Below are 22,180 nucleotides of genomic sequence, written 5' to 3'. Positions count from 1 at the left end.
GGTCATATAACAACGTGTAAGAAGTAGAACGTAGGTTTAGGTTAGAACTCAGGATGCATTTGAGACTCAGTTAAGAAATTGAATGGAGGGACGCCTGGGTGGCTCAGTGGGTTAAGCCACCGTCTTCGGCTCAGGTCATGATGCCAGGGTCCTGGGACCGAGCCCCAAATCAGGCTCTCTGCTCAGCAGGGAGCCTGCTTCCTCCTCTCTCTCTGCCTGCCTCTCTGCCTGCTTGTCATCTCTCTCTGTCAAATAAATCAATAAAATCTTAAAAAAAAAGAAATTGAATGGATGTCTGACTACCTTATAGGTTTGCTAAAAATCAGTGACTTTGTGTTCACGTGTGGCTATGCAGGAACTTTTAACTTTCTCTAAGAAGTTATTAGATTTGGTTATATAATGGCAGTAAAGGATGGGGAAAAGCAAAGTACAAACCCCATAAAGACAAAGACACTGAGTATGAGAAAAGAGTAATAGATAAGAAGAATCAATGCATTTGAGGAAAATGGGAATTGAAATACACAATGATTGTTGATTTTTTTAGATGGAGAAAACGAAACTAGCTTGCAAGAAGGAAATAACAGAAGACATGTTGTGATGTGATACAGAATCCTGGAAAAGGCAGTAACGTGGAATAAAGGAGTAGGGAGAGCATATCAGGTAATTTGGATAGGAAGGAGTTAGGAGATAATTGCTTGATAAATTTTATATGGCCCACGTAAATGCACAGATTTCTCTTCTTTAATTTATATGGAGAACAGGGTGTTTTTTCTCTTCCCTTTCAGAGCGCCAGAGGTGTACTCTTTCAGACTGAAAACCTGAAAAGCTCAGGACGCAGTTGCTTAAGCACAGTTGAGAGGACGTATTTCAATTAAGATTTACATTTTGCTGTAGGTAGTAGACTGTCAAAAGTGGTTTAACCATATTTTTTTATTTAACAAGTAGACTACAGAGAGTGTTTTCTGGTGTTGGTTCAGAGTCTTAAGAAAGTCAAGTGAAGTATCTTAGAGGTTTCCATGGCTTTTTATTCACAGTTGCAAAAATTGCTGTTGGAGTTCTCACTATTAAGCCCACATTTCTGGCAGAAAGATAGAGGTAAAAGAGAATGATATCTTGTACGACTGATACTTTGTCATATGGTTACAATGTAACTAGAAAAGAGACAATAAAATATTTGATGTTGTTTTAAGTTTCCTTGTTGTCAATCCCTCAGTGCTTTCTGATATGAAAGGAAAAAGTAGATGGATATTGACCTGGCAACTATCAACACCTGTCAGTCTCTCTTGGATAACCAATATCTCTATAATCTCTTCTTCCCAGTAAAAAAAATAAAATATATTCATAGCCCACACTGTGCCATCTCAAGTTACTGCACCAAGATAAAATTACAATGATTTTCAGTTGTTCCAAATGGACAGAATACCCTTCCTTATGATATCATGTCTTATAAGATAGATAATTGGCTTGCTCCCAATATACCCAGATGTGACTGTGGAAGAGACAGGAAAAAAGTAATAATATTTATTTATTCCTTGGGTTGACCCTGTTTACACAGATGCATTACTATTAGAAAAGGTTGGTTTGGGACATTGGAATGAATTTACTTAATGGGTCTGTATGTAATTGGGTTGGAGGAAATTTTTAATTTCTACAAAAATTTTAGAATTCTATCTTATTCTCTTTTATTAATTTTCACATGTTAACAAAGCCAACCTTTTTGTCTAGCAGACAAGATCTTAAATCCTAACAAAACTCAATTTTTTTCTTTTTTTTTTTTAAGTTTGAGAGCCTCATGTTATCTCATGCTGCTTTAAATACAACTCAAATAAAAAAAAAAAAGGAGCTAAATGGGGCAGTAAGACCAGACTTTTTATTTTATTTTATTTATCTTATTTTTAATTAAAAAATTAAAGATTGTATTTATTTATTTGAGAGAGAGAGCATGCGTGGGGCAGGGGGATGTAGCTGCAGAGAGAGACTGAGATGTATACTCCCTAATGAGCAGGAAGCCCGATATGGGGCTCGATCCCAGGATCCTGACTGAGATCATGACTAGAGACAAAGGCAGATACATGTGCAAAATCCTTTTTTTTCTGGGAAACAATACTTTACAAGAGATGTTTGAAAAAGTATTGGGGAATCAATTTTAATTGGAGATACAAAAATTTAATTGACTTTTGTAAAGCTACAGGGATCCAAATGATGGGAATCCCAGCCCGTTTAGGTTGTGGACCACAGAGTATTCTTCTCTGTAATATTTTATTTTCTTCCATGTCTACTAACTCCAGTCCAAGTTCACTGATCTCTTTTTAGATAGTGCAAAACATGGCAAAGAATACCAAACAAGTGCCCGATATTCTACATTTATTACATCATTTCTAACATATAGAAGTGTGTTATCAAGGCTGGTTCTGTGAACGAACCTAGTTATGCTAAAGTGTGTTTTGTTCTCCAAGAAATTAAATGCATGTTTATCACACAATTATAAAATACTTGTGTCTAGAATTTTTATTCAAAAATTAATAAGAGAAGCAGATATTAAAACTAGTTCACATGGTTATTTGGGATATAAGCAGAGTTGTGCAGCAGAAGTGCTCTGGGCCCATAATTTGGGTTACAGGATTTATGTTTTCTTATGAAAAGTCACTAACTTGCATTATTGTTAACAAGAATCTTGTGCATTACCATCAGTTTTCTACATTATAACCTCTTGCTCTACAGTTTGTAAATAACTTTATCAATAGCAAGCTAATAAACGGGGTGACTCCAATGGATTGAGATAATCTCCATAGTTTCTGCTACATAATGCCCAGGACTCCATTGAAAGGACACCTAGGAATTTATTTTGCCTAAAAATTTGATCATTTTTTTCACTGTCCTTACGTATTTTCCAAACATAGTCCTTTTGCTTCACCTTTCAGTCTACGGACAACCGTAGACTGACTGACTTGTTAATTCTGGGAATGTCTTGCAGATTAATTTGCTTGCCAGAGGTGGTTCCTCTAATTGATGTCTAAGAACCCTAATTAGTTAAGAAAACTTTTTTTTAACATTTTAATTGCTATTTATTAGTATTCTTCTTATTATTGCTAGTATCTCTATTATAAATAATTCACAAGGGCATCTTTCTGACAAAAGACAAAGAGCTGGCTACTAGTAGAAAAAGTACATTTGACTCTGTCAGTGAAAGTGGTAAAGGGACTTGAGAAAATAAGGCAAAGCACTGGAATTTTGTGTTAAAACTTTAAATATTATAGACACATTTACTTAATTTCTAATACTGTTGTTGCTTATAATTAAATAAGATGTTTTCCATGAACCACGCATTACAGCAAATATATTGTTTATACAGATTAAATTTTCATCAAAAGGGACGCCTGGGTGGCTCAGTTGGTTAAGCAGCTGCCTTTGGCTCAGGTCATGATCCCAGCGTCCTGGGATCGAGTCCCGCATCGGGCTCCTTGCTCGGCTGGGAGCCTGCTTCTCCCTCTGCCTCTGCCTGCCATTCTGTCTGCCTGTGCTTGCTCTCTCGCCCACTCTCTCTGATAAAGAAATAAAATCTTAAAATAAATAAATAAATTTTCATCAAAAAATTGTAAGTGTATTTTATTGTAGGATCATGATAAGCATTTTGCCGATGAGAAAAGTGAAATTTAGAAAAGTATGTCTCTTCAAATCCCTCATACAATATCTGGCCTAGATAGAAGGATATACTATCACAATTGAGGAAGATAATTGAGATTACTTAAAATGATAAACTTTACTGTAGAGGGTTTTTTAAAAGTTTGCCACAGATTCAGATTCTTTTAAAATATATATCTATTTTGTGTAAAGAGAATGCACTGAGAAGTAAAAAGAAAGTGATATATCAGTGCTACCAACTAATGGCTATAATATCATCACCTTATTTATGAACAATGAAACAGTGTGCAATATTTAAATAAATTTAAATAAATCCCTATTTATTTTATATATTTATAAATTTAAATAAATTCCTATTTATTTATTATTAAAGAAATTCCTCTAACAAACAGTATGTTTTGAAGGTTGCTAGCAGGAAAGTGTTGTACTACATGGAATTATCAGAAAATGTGATCTAAAATTCTGCTTTCAAGGGCGCCTGGGTGGCTCAGTGGGTTAAAATTCTGCTTTCAAGAAGCTATAACAGTAAGTACTGAGCATTAGCTATTATATGCTAAGGATGAATAACTGAAATCTACATTTGAAACTAATGGTACACTATATGTTAACTAATTGAATTTTTAAAAGTTAATTTAAAAAACCACTATTTTATAAAACAATATTCCCAACCGGCTCTTTTGCGTTAAAATACTCACTTTGGGGGCGCCTGTGTGGCTCAGTGGGTTAAGCCACTGCCTTCGGCTCGGGTCATGATCTCAGGGTCCTGGGATCGAGTCCCGCATCGGGCTCTCTGCTCAGCAGGGAGCCTGCTTTCTTCTCTCTCTCTCTCTGCCTGTCTCTCAGTGTACTTGATCTAAAGATAAGGATTTACAGTATGATTTGACTGGTAGGGTCTGAATCATTTTTACTATTGTTTTGACTATTACTTGAAACCTATAGTAGTACTTGGGATATGTGTTGTGTATTCTGTGAACATGTGCTATTTTTAGATAAGATAATTTCTGTCTCGAACCCCTGTTAATTTGTTTGTTTTTGTTTATTTGATGGTGGTTTCAGTAAATGGATATATCTGAAAAATTGCAAAGCCACTATTAAAATAAGTTATTATTATATATAGCATGGAATTGCACATTCCTCCTTTGAATCTGACAGAGCTTCACCATATCCTTAACAATTTGGGAAAAACATGCTATTATTTTTCTTTATAAAATTTCTCCTGTTAGCCTGTGGTGGTTGTCATCAGCAGTAACTCCTCTGAAGGCTTTGTCAAAAGAGTTGAAAAAATTGGAAAGGTGTGAATGAAGCTGTGTTCTGAATATAAAGAAAAGAGCATTGAAGTACAATTCACACTCTTACTTCTCCTTCTATGCTTTCAGATGTTTGACATTTGAAGATTTTGCTTCTAGAAGAGATGCCCTATATAATTCTTACTTTAAGGAGCAAGTTGCTTTTATAATTTTTTTATTATCCTACCATTCAAGTATTTCCATTTAAATTAAATTCAATACCATTTAAAAAAATCAAAAGTGCAGCCAGTATTCAATTCCTGGGCTAAATAATTTTAGAAAGCTTTGTATTATTGAACCTACAGGGTTTTTCTGTAGTTTTAACTCTTTCTTTCTGTGATTTTTCCCATTAGTCATGTAAGTGACTGCAATATAACAGACATTGAGGATAAAGAAGGACTGAATAGAACAATCTTTGGCCTCATGAAGTTGAGAATCTAGCAAGGGAGTCAAACAATTCAGTCATTCAGAGACAATTTATTGAGTTCCTGGCCTAAGGTGAGCACAACAAAACCCCAGACCAGAGGAATCATTTTAATGGGAGAGATAGATAATAGGTAAGCCAACTTTAAAAAAAAAATCGTACTGGTTTTTCTTTAATAGTGATGCATATTTGAAATAAATAAGCCCATTTTAAAAAGAGCAGTGATTGAGAAGAGGTTTTTTAACTGAGTGGTCCGAAAGGGCCTCCCTGAAAAAGTCTGTTTTGAACAGATTTCTGAATAATATCAGCTAGGAAGCTGCGTAAAAATCTCAGGGATGGGTGATTTTTCCAGTCAAAAAACTGTAAAGGCTCCAAAGTCACAATAGAGCTATAAGTTTCTCTAATAAAGTAACTTCTGACAAAGAATGAGAAGAAATAACTAACCCAGGTTTGAAAGAAAAGGGACAGACTTTCTATGGAATTCATATTTAATTAAAGCTCTAAAGGACAAAAATACAATAGAGCAAAATTCTGGTCACGCTGATATACCTAATGAAAGTTCATAAACAAGGTGTGGGTAGCAAAGAATGTGTGGGAAAGTTGGTAAGAACAGTGGGGAAGAGTCATCCCTGAACATGTTAATAAATGAAGCAATTCTTGTGTTGTTTTAAAGGGTAAATTGGAGTTTGCCTAAGTGATTAGAGAAGGATGCCTCAGCTTATGGAAGTTCAAAGCCATAAAGACGTGATAAACTACTGCAGATATTTTCATCTATGTTTGTTGTTGGTCTAGTAATGGTGATCTAAAAACTCCTACTTAAGACAACTAAAAATCCAGACAAAATAGCTTTTAAAGTTAAAAATATCAGAATGATTTTAAAAATAAGTGAGGAATTACTGGGCCAAAATACGAAATACAATGAGAGCCTAGAGATATATGCCCTGAAGCCATTTTACCTATGAGAGCATTCGAAACTGCTAAAACACACTGAGCTGTGTTGTTAATAGACTCTTGATACTAGAGAAACAAAATTCAAAATCCAGCAGCAATCAAATTTGAGGACTCTGGTACAACCCAAATTTAAGTTGAGATCCCCAAAGCACAAGGAGAAGCAGAAATAAGACTATAGCCTACCTTGCCTTCTGTGTAAACTGAGAAAGTCAATCACTGAATTTGGAGTATGATTGTCTTATAGAGTCTCAGATATAAGAGAAAATCCTGCCAAGGAGGACCATACCATTATTATAGCTCTTAATTATCCCTACTCAATAAGAGTTTCAAATATAATGTCTTGAACGTAGCAAAATGGAACAAAGCACACAAAGAAAAACCATTAACAAGATTTGATAGACAAAATGGGATTAAGTATGATGTTAAAATGATCAATAAAGATTGTAAAATGGCTTGATTACTCTGCTCAAAGAAATGAGAGGGGAAGCAAATTGAACAAAAAACTGAAACTAAAAATGATATTGAGAAAGGTTTTATAAATGAACCAAATGGATACTCTAGAACTTTAAAGATATGACAGCTAATTTAAGATACCACAGGGGTGCCTGGGTGGCTCACTTAATTAAACCTCCAATTCTATTTCCTTTTTTTTAACACCTTAATTTTATTTTATTTCTTTCATTTACGCTCAGGTCATGATGTCAGGGTTGTGAAATAGAGCTCAGAGTTGGGCTCTGTGCTGAGCCTGGAGCCTGCTTAAGATTCTTTCCCCTTCTTTTTCTATCCCTCCCTGCGCTCTCACTTGCTCGCTCTCTCTTGCTTGCAAATAGATAGATAGATAGATAGATAGATAAGAGACAAAGCAAAATAAAAGCAGATTATGAAAATAACTATAAAGATTTTGAAATGAAAACAAGTTCAAAATAAAATAGAGAAGACCTACACAGCTAAAAGTTCATTCAGAATATCTACTATTAAAGAAGTCAGTATGACACAATGTTAAGATATCAAAAGATTTGAGAAAGGGTAATCCAAATGGCCACTCATATATCAAAACTGTTTATCTTTCTTATGAATCTGGAATTAAATTAAATTAAATTAAAAATAAATTAAAACCTAAAATGACATACTATTACACACTTACCATATTGGGCAACAGTAAAATTGTCTTGCAAGAATGTGAAAGAATGAAAGTGCCCATAATAAAATCATTTGAGGTAAGTTGGACACTATTTAGAAAACTTAAAAATAAAAATAAAAATCTGGTCCATTCCTAGAAATACAACATGGAACTAAATGAATATTTTCACCAGGATATGCAAACAGATGATTATAGCTATTTCATTCATAACGGCAGATCAGTAGTGGTCTATTTGCACAATGTTACATTAAATAAGAGAGAATATTAACAAACTGGGAGGAGGGGTTAGGTTGTTATCATAAACAGATCTTCTATGGTGCTGATTATGTTCTATTTCTCAAAATCTTTAAGTTAAAAAAGTTTTCAAATTTATATCTAGATAGATAGATGATAGATAGACAGAAATCCCTGAAGCTGCAATGCTAGGCTAAGACCAGGCTTTCAAGGGCTTTTCTATACTCTACTAAATACTTGAAACCATTCATTATATCATAGCTCAGTGTTCAAATCTCCATTTGTTTCCTCAGTTTCCTAATATTTATCTTAAGTTGACCTGATCCAGACTTTCGATCACCTTTGTCTAAATATTTCTATTTTAACAAAGTCCTTTTGAACACTGAGAGACTAAAACTTAGAAAAATACTCTGATTGTTACCTCACTAGAGTGGAAAATATATAGTTACCCATTAACTAATGATATCCATGTCTACATTAGATCCATGACATTTTTAATTCTTGGGAGCTTTTGGTTAAATGAATTTTTTAAGCTTCCTTTAAAGGAAGCTTTAAGCCATCACCACATGAATAAAATTAAAGAACTAAATGAAAACAGGCCAAGTATTTACGGAGTAATAGAATGTGCAGTGGAAAGAGTACAATTCTGAAATCAGAAAGCCTAAATTAGTGTGATGCATCTTTACTAGCCATGTAATCATAAACCAGTTATCTAAATGTGTTAGCCTCAGTTTTTTCACCCATGAAATGGTGATGATAATACTTATTATGCAGAGTTGTTGTGTGGATGTGATGAAGCATGGAGCATGAGATTCTCATATTCCATGCTAAAATGATAGCTATTTTTATACTTACAATAATTCTAATAATAGTAATTAAATTGTTCAAAATGGTAATATTCATTTATATTGAGGCATTGTATTGACTATTCATAGACACATTTACCAAAATAAATTTCATTTTACTTTACCCCCTCTGAGGATATATATTCCCTAATTCAATATGAATCTCATTATGAATAATAATTATCATAATAAATATGCTGATTTTTCTTCTATTTATTTTTAGGGAGGTATCCTTTACTGTTGAACATAAAGAAACTTAAGCAAGTCTGTCTTATTCAAAATTTGCATGCTGCTTTCTTATGAAACTAGATTATAGAATTGTATGAAATAAATTCATGCAGTTAAGACATTTATGTTTGGAAACCTGGGTGGTCAGTTTAGTATTTCAAAAGAAGATTTTAAATTTAAACCTTAAAACTGAGCTCTTTCAGCCTTATTAATAGACCATCCTTCATGCTTCATAAGTACTCCTTCATTGTAAACTAAGTAATAGTTTTTGTCACAGTGTATATAACGAAAATGGATTTTATATTCTATTATTTCAGAGTTAGTTGTAGTTTCTACTTCCTTACTTCCTTTTTTGAAAAATAGATTAATTCTACAAAAAGTTTTTTCCAGCTTTATTGAAAAAAAATCGACATATTATAATTTGTAAGTTTAAGAAATGATTTCTTATAACATTGCAAACTTTTAACATTGTGTAAATTTTGTACAATTTGATAAATTGATATGCATCTTTATTGCAATATAATCTACATAAAAATGTTAATACATCTACTATCTCGTATAGTTGCCACTGTTTTTTATGCATGTATCATAAGGAATTTTAAGATCTACTCTCTTAGCAACTTTTATGTATATAGTATAGAAGAGATAAACTTCAGAGGTCTTGTGGGTTTGGTTCCAGACTGCATCTATAAAGTGATTATCTCAATAAACTAAGTCAAATTATTATTTTTTTGGTTTCCCAGTGCATATAAAAAATTATGTTTCCCAGTGCATATAAAAAATAAACACTATACTGTACTGTTCAAAAGCATTATGTTTTTAAAGAAAAACAATGTATATACCTTAAGTAAACTAGTTCTGAGTTTTCAGTGGGTCATAATTACTGATCACAGATCACCATAACAAATACAATAATAATGAAAAAACTTGAAATATTGCAAGAATTACCAACATGTGAGAGAGAGACACAAAATGAACAAATGTTGTTAGAAAAATGGTGGCAGCAGACCTCTCTTATACAAGATTGCTATAAACTTTCAACTTGTAAGAATGTGATATATGCAAAGTTTAATAAAGGGAAGCACAATAAAAAAGTATGTATATTTTATTAACTATGATCATCATGCTGTACATTAGATCCCCAGAAATTTTTCACATTATAGTTGCAAGTTTGCACCCTTTGACCACCTTACTCCATCCCAGGTTCACCCCTTGTCAACTCAATTCTAAGTTTCCATTAGTTTGCCTTTTCCTCAGATTCTGTATGTAAGGGATATCATAATACATAAATTAAAAAAATATATAAAATCTTTGAAATATTTCACTCAGTATAATACCTTCAAGATCCATCCATGCTGTTGTAAATGGCAGTATTTCTTAATTTTTCATGGTTAAGTAGTATTCCATAGTATATATTTACCATACTTCTTTTATTCATTCATCCATTAATGGATACTGAAGTTATTTCCATCTCTTGCTTAGAGTTAATAATTTTATAATGAACATAAGAGTGCAGATATGTCTTTGAACAGTGACTTCGTTTCCTTTAGATATATACCTAGAAGTGGGATTACTGAATCATATGGTAATTTTACTTTTAATAATATGAATAATCTCCATACTGTTTTCCATACAAATTTATATCCCTATCACAGTGCATAAGTTCCCCATTTTCCCCAATATTTACCAAAATTTGTTAGTTTCAATTTTTTGGTAGTATATGTTCTAATAGGTAGTAATATCTTGCTGTGTTTTTCAGAGGTAAACAACAACAACAACATAATGACTTTGCCCTGAGTTTTTTATGTTGAGCACTTTTTAATGCTCCTGATGCGGGGCTCGATCCCAGGACCCTGGGATCATGACCTGAGCTGAAGGCAGCGGCTTAACCCACTGAGCCACCCAGGAGCCCCTGCCCTGAGTTTTTTACGTTGAGCACTTTTTAATGCTCCTGTTGGTCATTTATATAAATTTTGAAAAAAAAAAGTCTATTGAGATCCTTTTGCTATTTTTTTAATTATATATTTTTTTCTATTTGTATCTGTTGGTTATTAACCTCTTTTTATTTATAAGATTCGTAAGTATTTTCTTACATTCTGTGGATTGTGTTTTCATTCTCTCTCTCTTTTTTTTTTGGCTTTGTAGTATAGTTTCAAATCAAGAAGTGTAATTTCTCTTCTTCATTCTTTCTCAGAACTGCTTTGATTATTTGTTGTCTTTTATGGTCTCACATAAAGTTTAGGATTCTTTAATTACTTCTGTAAAAAAATAATATTGGATTGTTTTAAGATTTTTAATTTATTTATTTGACAGAGAGAGATGACAAGCAGGCAGAGAGGCAGGCAGAGAGAGAAGAGGAAGCAGGCTTCCTGCTGAGCAGAGAGCCTGATGCGGGTCTCGATCCCAGGACCCTGGGATCATGACCTGAGCCGAAGGCAGCGGCTTAACCCACTGAGCCACCCAGGAGCCCCTAACATTGGATTTTTGATAGGAATTGGATTTACAGATGGTTTTCGGTAGTATGGACATTTTAACAATGTTAATTCTTACCATTCATAAATATGAGCTATCTTTCAATTTGTGTCTCCTTCAATTTCTTTATCAATGTCATAGTTTATGGAGTACAGACCTTTCATCTTCTTAGTTAAATCTATTCCTAAGTATTTTATTATTTTTGATGCTATAGTGAATTAGATAGTTTTCTTTATTTTTTCAGATAGTTCATCATTAGAGTGTTAAAATGCTCCTGTCTTGTGCTTACTTTGGCAGCACATATACTAAAATTGGAATGATGCAGAGAAGATTAGCGTGATCACTGAACAAGGATGACATGAAAAACTGGGAAGCATTCCATATTAAAAAAAAATGAAACTAAACAAAATTCTTGTCTTTTATATATTGATCTTGTATTTGGCAGCTTTACTAAATTTTTTATTCAAAATTTTGTGAAGTTTTTAGGATTTTTTAACATGTAAGTTCATGTTATCCAAAAAAAGAAAATTTTACTTCTTCCTTTTTTATTCGTTTTTGGAGTCTCTTATTTCGTTGTGTTCCTTCTTTCTCTTTCTAGGACATCCAGTACTATGTCAAATGAGAGTAGTGAAAGTGGACACACTTGTCTTTTTTCTGATCTTTAAGGGGAAAACTTTCAAACGTTTTTGATTGAATATGAGATTAGCTCTGGGCTTGCAATGTGTTTTGTCTTTAATGGATTTTTTAAATTATTTTTTTAAACTTTTTATAAACATATAATGTATTTTTATCCCTAGGGGTACAGTTCTGTGAATCACCAGGTTTACACATTTCACAGCACTCACCATCACTCACCATAGCACCTGCCCTCCCCAAAGTCCATACTCCCACCATCCTCTCCCATCACACCTCCCTTCAGCAACCCTCAGTCTGTTTTGTGAGATTCAGTCTTTTATGGTTTCTCTCCCTCCCAATCCCATCTTCTTTTATTTTTCTTTTCGTACACCTGAAACCGCCTATGTTGCATCTCCACTTCATCATATCAGGGAGATCATATGATAGTAGTCTTTCTCAGATTGATTTATTTCGCCAAGCATAATACCCTCTAGTTCCATCCACGTCATCACAAATGGCAGGATTTCGTTTCTTTTGATGGCTGCATAGTATTCCATTGTACATATATACCACATCTTATTTATTGATTCATCTGTTGAAGGACATTTAGGTTCTTTCCATAGTTTAACTATTGTGGACATTGCTGCTATAAACATTTGGGTGCATGTGCCCCTTCAGAATGCCACGTTTGTATCTGTAGGGTATGTACCCAGTACTACAAGCACTGGGTCATAGGGTAGTTCTATTTTCAGCTTTTTGAGGCACCTCCACGCTGTTTTCCAGAGTGGTTGCACCAGCTTGCATTCCCACGTACAGTGTAGCAGGGTTGCACTTTCTCCACATCCTCGCCAGCATCTGTCATTGACTGACTTGTTCATTTTAGCCATTCTGAAAGGTGTGAGGTGGTATCTCATTCTGGTTTTGCATTGTATTTCCCTGATGCCGAGTGATGTGGAGCATTTTTTCACATGTCTGTTGGCCATTTGGATGTATTCTTTGCAGAAATGTCTGTTCATGTCCTCTGCCCATTTCTTCATTGGATTATTTGTTCTTAGGGTGTTGACTTTGATAAGCTCTCTATAGATTTTGGATACTGGCCCTTGATCTGATATGTCATTTGCAAATATCTTCTCCCAGATAACTTCTGACAGTCATCTTTTGGCTTTGTTAACTGTTTCCTGTGCTGTGCAAAAGCTTTTTGATCTGATGAAATCCCAAGAGTTCATTCTTGACCTTGCTTCCCTTGCCTTTGGTGATGTTCCTAGGAAGAAGTTGCTGCTGCTGAGGTCAAAGAGGTTGCTACCTGTTCTCTCCTCAAGGATTTTGATGGATTCTTTTCTCACATTATGATTCTTCATCCATTTCCAGTCTATTTTCATGTATGGTGTAAGGAAATGGTACAATTTCATTTATCTGCATGTGGCTGTTCTATTTTCCCGACCCCAAGGCCAGCAGCTCCTTCTCTACTCCCGGGGCCGCGTGCTGTGCCTTCCCCACACTTGCTCCTGGGGAGCACGGAGACAGACCTGTGCAACCACTCTTCTCTCTCAGGCAGAGGGGATGCAGGGCAAAGAGTATTTCGCTCCATTCGGGTATCTTCCACCGTGGCACCTGGTGGCAAGCCCGTCTGCCTTTGGGACAGGTGGCCAAGGAGATGCTGTCCCCTTGGGACCTGAGGCACAGGACAGGCCTGCCTTCTGCCCAGACTCCTTCCTCAGAGTGGAGCACGCATCCCTGCCCTAGTCGTTCCCTCATGACTCCTTAGCAGCCAGGCTTCCATGTCTCCGCACAGGGAGCGGGTGACACTTGTCTTGCCAGCAGCCTGCTCTTCGTGCCATGGCAGGCTATCCTGCTTCCCGAGCGTTTCCCGACCCCATGGCCAATGGCTCCTTCTCTTCCCCGGGGGCGGCGTGCTCTGCTTCCCCACAATCGCTCCTGGGGAGTGCGGTGACAGACCTGTGCGACCATGCTTCTCTCTCAGGCAGAGGGGATGCTAGGGCAAAGAGTAGTTCGCTCCATGCGGGTATCTTCCACCGTGCTGCGGAGACTAGCTCAGGCAAGCAGTAGCAGCATCCCCAAACCCAACTCTGATTTCCCAACGAATGCTGTGCTTTCCCAGGGGAGATGCCCAGGCAAAGAGGTTTTCGCTGTATGCGGGTTTCTCCCACCGTGAGACTGGGCTCAGGCAAGCAGCAGCAGCCCACAGAACATTTCTCAGAGAATGCTGTGCTTTCGCAGAGGCTTTGGCTTGGAGCGAACAGCACTTTGCCGCTGCTTCCTCAGCAAGGCTTCAGTCGCTTCAGGGAAGAAGAGCTGCGGGAGAGCTGGTGCATCTTGGGCCTTGCTTTCCCGGGCTCCCTGTTCGAGTCCTGGGTTCACTGTGCCAGGCTGAACTAAACAGACATAGCCACAACCGTGCAGTAGCGTGCGTAGCCTAGGATGGCACTCTATGCACACTACCATGTCCCAGTGTAGGCATCGCTTGGCCTTTTACTCTGGCGCTCAGGCGGAGTCACGAACTAGGCCAGTGCTTTCCCCACAGGAAAGGAGAGATGACAGGATCCCTGCACACCGCCCCTGCACTGAATAGGGAGCTTTGGGGGACTGTCCCCCCTCCTTCCCCTTAAACCCCGTGTCTCTTCAGCAGCAGCAACTTCCTCCTAAGAACATCGCCAAAGGCAAGGGAAGCAAGGGCAGGAATGAACTCTTGGGATTTCATCAGATCAAAAAGCTTTTGCACAGCAAAGGAAACAGTTAACAAAGCCAAAAGATGACTGTCAGAAGTTATCTGGGAGAAGATATTTGCAAATGACATACCAGATCAAGGGCCAGTATCCAAAATCTATAAAGAGCTTATCAAAGTCAACACCCTAAGAACAAATAATCCAATGAAGAAATGGGCAGAGGACATGAACAGACATTTCTGCAAAGAATACATCCAAATGGCCAACAGACATGTGAAAAAATGCTCCACATCACTCGGCATCAGGGAAATACAATGCAAAACCAGAATGAGATACCACCTCACACCTTTCAGAATGGCTAAAATGAACAAGTCAGTCAATGACAGATGCTGGCGAGGATGTGGAGAAAGTGCAACCCTGCTACACTGTACGTGGGAATGCAAGCTGGTGCAACCACTCTGGAAAACAGCGTGGAGGTGCCTCAAAAAGCTGAAAATAGAACTACCCTATGACCCAGTGCTTGTAGTACTGGGTACATACCCTACAGATACAAACGTGGCATTCTGAAGGGGCACATGCACCCAAATGTTTATAGCAGCAATGTCCACAATAGTTAAACTATGGAAAGAACCTAAATGTCCTTCAACAGATGAATCAATAAATAAGATGTGGTATATATGTACAATGGAATACTATGCAGCCATCAAAAGAAACGAAATCCTGCCATTTGTGATGACGTGGATGGAACTAGAGGGTATTATGCTTGGCGAAATAAATCAATCTGAGAAAGACTACTATCATATGATCTCCCTGATATGATGAAGTGGAGATGCAACATAGGCGGTTTCAGGCGTACGAAAAGAAAAATAAAAGAAGATGGGATTGGGAGGGAGAGAAACCATAAAAGACTGAATCTCACAAAACAGACTGAGGGTTGCTGAAGGGAGGTGTGATGGGAGAGGATGGTGGGAGTATGGACATTGGGGAGGGCAGGTGCTATGGTGAGTGATGGTGAGTGCTGTGAAATGTGTAAACCTGGTGATTCACAGAACTGTACCCCTAGGGATAAAAATACATTATATGTTTATAAAAAGTTTAAAAAAATAATTTAAAAAATCCATTAAAGACAAAACACATTGCAAGCCCAGAGCTAATCTCATATTCAATCAAAAACGTTTGAAAGTTTTCCCCTTAAAGATCAGAAAAAAGACAAGTGTGTCCACTTTCACTACTCTCATTTGACATAGTACTGGATGTCCTAGAAAGAGAAAGAAGGAACACAACGAAATAAGAGACTCCAAAAACGAATAAAAAAGGAAGAAGTAAAATTTTCTTTTTTTGGATAACATGAACTTACATGTTAAAAAATCCTAAAAACTTCACAAAATTTTGAATAAAAAATTTAGTAAAGCTGCCAAATACAAGATCAATATATAAAAGACAAGAATTTTGTTTAGTTTCATTTTTTTTTAATATGGAATGCTTCCCAGTTTTTCATGTCATCCTTGTTCAGTGATCACGCTAATCTTCTCTGCATCATTCCAATTTTAGTATATGTGCTGCCAAAGTAAGCACAAGACAGGAGCATTTTAACACTCTAATGATGAACTATCTGAAAAAATAAAGAAAACTATCTAATTCACTATAGCATCAAAAATAATAAAATACTTAGGAATAGATTTAACTAAGAAGATGAAAGGTCTGTACTCCATAAACTATGACATTGATAAAGAAATTGAAGGAGACACAAATTGAAAGATAGCTCATATTTATGAATGGTAAGAATTAACATTGTTAAAATGTCCATACTACCGAAAACCATCTGTAAATCCAATTCCTATCAAAAATCCAATGTTAGGGGCTCCTGGGTGGCTCAGTGGGTTAAGCCGCTGCCTTCGGCTCAGGTCATGATCCCAGGGTCCTGGGATCGAGACCCGCATCAGGCTCTCTGCTCAGCAGGAAGCCTGCTTCCTCTTCTCTCTCTGCCTGCCTCTCTGCCTGCTTGTCATCTCTCTCTGTCAAATAAATAAATTAAAAATCTTAAAACAATCCAATATTATTTTTTTACAGAAGTAATTAAAGAATCCTAAACTTTATGTGAGACCATAAAAGACAACAAATAATCAAAGCAGTTCTGAGAAAGAATGAAGAAGAGAAATTACACTTCTTGATTTGAAACTATACTACAAAGCCAAAAAAAAAAGAGAGAGAGAATGAAAACACAATCCACAGAATGTAAGAAAATACTTACGAATCTTATAAATAAAAAGAGGTTAATAACCAACAGATACAAATAGAAAAAAATATATAATTAAAAAAATAGCAAAAGGATCTCAATAGACTTTTTTTTTTCAAAATTTATATAAATGACCAACAGGAGCATTAAAAAGTGCTCAACGTAAAAAACTCAGGGCAGGGGCTCCTGGGTGGCTCAGTGGGTTAAGCCGCTGCCTTCAGCTCAGGTCATGATCCCAGGGTCCTGGGATCGAGCCCCGCATCAGGAGCATTAAAAAGTGCTCAACATAAAAAACTCAGGGCAAAGTCATTATGTTGTTGTTGTTGTTTACCTCTGAAAAACACAGCAAGATATTACTACCTATTAGAACATATACTACCAAAAAATTGAAACTAACAAATTTTGGTAAATATTGGGGAAAATGGGGAACTTATGCACTGTGATAGGGATATAAATTTGTATGGAAAACAGTATGGAGATTATTCATATTATTAAAAGTAAAATTACCATATGATTCAGTAATCCCACTTCTAGGTATATATCTAAAGGAAACGAAGTCACTGTTCAAAGACATATCTGCACTCTTATGTTCATTATAAAATTATTAACTCTAAGCAAGAGATGGAAATAACTTCAGTATCCATTAATGGATGAATGAATAAAAGAAGTATGGTAAATATATACTATGGAATACTACTTAACCATGAAAAATTAAGAAATACTGCCATTTACAACAGCATGGATGGATCTTGAAGGTATTATACTGAGTGAAATATTTCAAAGATTTTATATATTTTTTTAATTTATGTATTATGATATCCCTTACATACAGAATCTGAGGAAAAGGCAAACTAATGGAAACTTAGAATTGAGTTGACAAGGGGTGAACCTGGGATGGAGTAAGGTGGTCAAAGGGTGCAAACTTGCAACTATAATGTGAAAAATTTCTGGGGATCTAATGTACAGCATGATGATCATAGTTAATAAAATATACATACTTTTTTATTGTGCTTCCCTTTATTAAACTTTGCATATATCACATTCTTACAAGTTGAAAGTTTATAGCAATCTTGTATAAGAGAGGTCTGCTGCCACCATTTTTCTAACAACATTTGTTCATTTTGTGTCTCTCTCTCACATGTTGGTAATTCTTGCAATATTTCAAGTTTTTTCATTATTATTGTATTTGTTATGGTGATCTGTGATCAGTAATTATGACCCACTGAAAACTCAGAACTAGTTTACTTAAGGTATATACATTGTTTTTCTTTAAAAACATAATGCTTTTGAACAGTACAGTATAGTGTTTATTTTTTATATGCACTGGGAAACATAATTTTTTATATGCACTGGGAAACCAAAAAAATAATAATTTGACTTAGTTTATTGAGATAATCACTTTATAGATGCAGTCTGGAACCAAACCCACAAGACCTCTGAAGTTTATCTCTTCTATACTATATACATAAAAGTTGCTAAGAGAGTAGATCTTTTTTTTTTTTTTTTTTTTAAAGATTTATTTATTTATTTATTTGACAGAGAGAGATTACAAGCAGGCAGAGAGGCAGGCAGAGAGAGAGAGGAGGAAGCAGGCTCCCTGCTGAGCAGAGAGCCTGATGCGGGACTCGATCCCAGGACCCTGAGATCATGACCTGAGCTGAAGGCAGCGGCTTAATCCACTGAGCCACCCAGGCGCCCAAGAGAGTAGATCTTAAAATTCCTTATGATACATGCATAAAAAACAGTGGCAACTATACGAGATAGTAGATGTATTAACATTTTTATGTAGATTATATTGCAATAAAGATGCATATCAATTTATCAAATTGTACAAAATTTACACAATGTTAAAAGTTTGCAATGTTATAAGAAATCATTTCTTAAACTTACAAATTATAATATGTCGATTTTTTTTCAATAAAGCTGGAAAAAACTTTTTGTAGAATTAATCTATTTTTCAAAAAAGGAAGTAAGGAAGTAGAAACTACAACTAACTCTGAAATAATAGAATATAAAATCCATTTTCGTTATATACACTGTGACAAAAACTATTACTTAGTTTACAATGAAGGAGTACTTATGAAGCATGAAGGATGGTCTATAAATAAGGCTGAAAGAGCTCAGTTTTAAGGTTTAAATTTAAAATCTTCTTTTGAAATACTAAACTGACCACCCAGGTTTCCAAACATAAATGTCTTAACTGCATGAATTTATTTCATACAATTCTATAATCTAGTTTCATAAGAAAGCAGCATGCAAATTTTGAATAAGACAGACTTGCTTAAGTTTCTTTATGTTCAACAGTAAAGGATACCTCCCTAAAAATAAATAGAAGAAAAATCAGCATATTTATTATGATAATTATTATTCATAATGAGATTCATATTGAATTAGGGAATATATATCCTCAGAGGGGGTAAAGTAAAATGAAATTTATTTTGGTAAATGTGTCTATGAATAGTCAATACAATGCCTCAATATAAATGAATATTACCATTTTGAACAATTTAATTACTATTATTAGAATTATTATAAGTATAAAAATAGCTATCATTTTAGCATGGAATATGAGAATCTCATGCTCCATGCTTCATCACATCCACACAACAACTCTGCATAATAAGTATTATCATCACCATTTCATGGGTGAAAAAACTGAGGCTAACACATTTAGATAACTGGTTTATGATTACATGGCTAGTAAAGATGCATCACACTAATTTAGGCTTTCTGATTTCAGAATTGTACTCTTTCCACTGCACATTCTATTACTCCGTAAATACTTGGCCTGTTTTCATTTAGTTCTTTAATTTTATTCATGTGGTGATGGCTTAAAGCTTCCTTTAAAGGAAGCTTAAAAAATTCATTTAACCAAAAGCTCCCAAGAATTAAAAATGTCATGGATCTAATGTAGACATGGATATCATTAGTTAATGGGTAACTATATATTTTCCACTCTAGTGAGGTAACAATCAGAGTATTTTTCTAAGTTTTAGTCTCTCAGTGTTCAAAAGGACTTTGTTAAAATAGAAATATTTAGACAAAGGTGATCGAAAGTCTGGATCAGGTCAACTTAAGATAAATATTAGGAAACTGAGGAAACAAATGGAGATTTGAACACTGAGCTATGATATAATGAATGGTTTCAAGTATTTAGTAGAGTATAGAAAAGCCCTTGAAAGCCTGGTCTTAGCCTAGCATTGCAGCTTCAGGGATTTCTGTCTATCTATCATCTATCTATCTAGATATAAATTTGAAAACTTTTTTAACTTAAAGATTTTGAGAAATAGAACATAATCAGCACCATAGAAGATCTGTTTATGATAACAACCTAACCCCTCCTCCCAGTTTGTTAATATTCTCTCTTATTTAATGTAACATTGTGCAAATAGACCACTACTGATCTGCCGTTATGAATGAAATAGCTATAATCATCTGTTTGCATATCCTGGTGAAAATATTCATTTAGTTCCATGTTGTATTTCTAGGAATGGACCAGATTTTTATTTTTATTTTTAAGTTTTCTAAATAGTGTCCAACTTACCTCAAATGATTTTATTATGGGCACTTTCATTCTTTCACATTCTTGCAAGACAATTTTACTGTTGCCCAATATGGTAAGTGTGTAATAGTATGTCATTTTAGGTTTTAATTTATTTTTAATTTAATTTAATTTAATTCCAGATTCATAAGAAAGATAAACAGTTTTGATATATGAGTGGCCATTTGGATTACCCTTTCTCAAATCTTTTGATATCTTAACATTGTGTCATACTGACTTCTTTAATAGTAGATATTCTGAATGAACTTTTAGCTGTGTAGGTCTTCTCTATTTTATTTTGAACTTGTTTTCATTTCAAAATCTTTATAGTTATTTTCATAATCTGCTTTTATTTTGCTTTGTCTCTTATCTATCTATCTATCTATCTATCTATTTGCAAGCAAGAGAGAGCGAGCAAGTGAGAGCGCAGGGAGGGATAGAAAAAGAAGGGGAAAGAATCTTAAGCAGGCTCCAGGCTCAGCACAGAGCCCAACTCTGAGCTCTATTTCACAACCCTGACATCATGACCTGAGCGTAAATGAAAGAAATAAAATAAAATTAAGGTGTTAAAAAAAAGGAAATAGAATTGGAGGTTTAATTAAGTGAGCCACCCAGGCACCCCTGTGGTATCTTAAATTAGCTGTCATATCTTTAAAGTTCTAGAGTATCCATTTGGTTCATTTATAAAACCTTTCTCAATATCATTTTTAGTTTCAGTTTTTTGTTCAATTTGCTTCCCCTCTCATTTCTTTGAGCAGAGTAATCAAGCCATTTTACAATCTTTATTGATCATTTTAACATCATACTTAATCCCATTTTGTCTATCAAATCTTGTTAATGGTTTTTCTTTGTGTGCTTTGTTCCATTTTGCTACGTTCAAGACATTATATTTGAAACTCTTATTGAGTAGGGATAATTAAGAGCTATAATAATGGTATGGTCCTCCTTGGCAGGATTTTCTCTTATATCTGAGACTCTATAAGACAATCATACTCCAAATTCAGTGATTGACTTTCTCAGTTTACACAGAAGGCAAGGTAGGCTATAGTCTTATTTCTGCTTCTCCTTGTGCTTTGGGGATCTCAACTTAAATTTGGGTTGTACCAGAGTCCTCAAATTTGATTGCTGCTGGATTTTGAATTTTGTTTCTCTAGTATCAAGAGTCTATTAACAACACAGCTCAGTGTGTTTTAGCAGTTTCGAATGCTCTCATAGGTAAAATGGCTTCAGGGCATATATCTCTAGGCTCTCATTGTATTTCGTATTTTGGCCCAGTAATTCCTCACTTATTTTTAAAATCATTCTGATATTTTTAACTTTAAAAGCTATTTTGTCTGGATTTTTAGTTGTCTTAAGTAGGAGTTTTTAGATCACCATTACTAGACCAACAACAAACATAGATGAAAATATCTGCAGTAGTTTATCACGTCTTTATGGCTTTGAACTTCCATAAGCTGAGGCATCCTTCTCTAATCACTTAGGCAAACTCCAATTTACCCTTTAAAACAACACAAGAATTGCTTCATTTATTAACATGTTCAGGGATGACTCTTCCCCACTGTTCTTACCAACTTTCCCACACATTCTTTGCTACCCACACCTTGTTTATGAACTTTCATTAGGTATATCAGCGTGACCAGAATTTTGCTCTATTGTATTTTTGTCCTTTAGAGCTTTAATTAAATATGAATTCCATAGAAAGTCTGTCCCTTTTCTTTCAAACCTGGGTTAGTTATTTCTTCTCATTCTTTGTCAGAAGTTACTTTATTAGAGAAACTTATAGCTCTATTGTGACTTTGGAGCCTTTACAGTTTTTTGACTGGAAAAATCACCCATCCCTGAGATTTTTACGCAGCTTCCTAGCTGATATTATTCAGAAAT

General features: G+C 35.2%; 2 non-coding genes across 2 annotated transcripts; one reads left to right on the top strand and one right to left on the bottom strand.

The window, feature by feature from the left end:
- The first annotated feature begins 11,504 nt into the window (after positions 1-11,504).
- Positions 11,505-11,611, top strand: LOC131834922 (U6 spliceosomal RNA). The gene has a single exon (XR_009355014.1). It is a non-coding gene; the product is annotated as a U6 spliceosomal RNA (small nuclear RNA).
- Positions 11,612-15,990: 4,379 nt separating this feature from the next.
- On the bottom strand, positions 15,991-16,097 carry LOC131834921 (U6 spliceosomal RNA). Its single transcript, XR_009355013.1, has one exon. It is a non-coding gene; the product is annotated as a U6 spliceosomal RNA (small nuclear RNA).
- Positions 16,098-22,180: the final 6,083 nt, after the last annotated feature.

Source organism: Mustela lutreola, chromosome 6 (genome assembly GCF_030435805.1).
Source record: "Mustela lutreola isolate mMusLut2 chromosome 6, mMusLut2.pri, whole genome shotgun sequence".
In the NCBI taxonomy this organism is placed as follows: domain Eukaryota; kingdom Metazoa; phylum Chordata; class Mammalia; order Carnivora; family Mustelidae; genus Mustela; species Mustela lutreola.
This window is presented reverse-complemented; position numbering and strand designations above follow the sequence as displayed.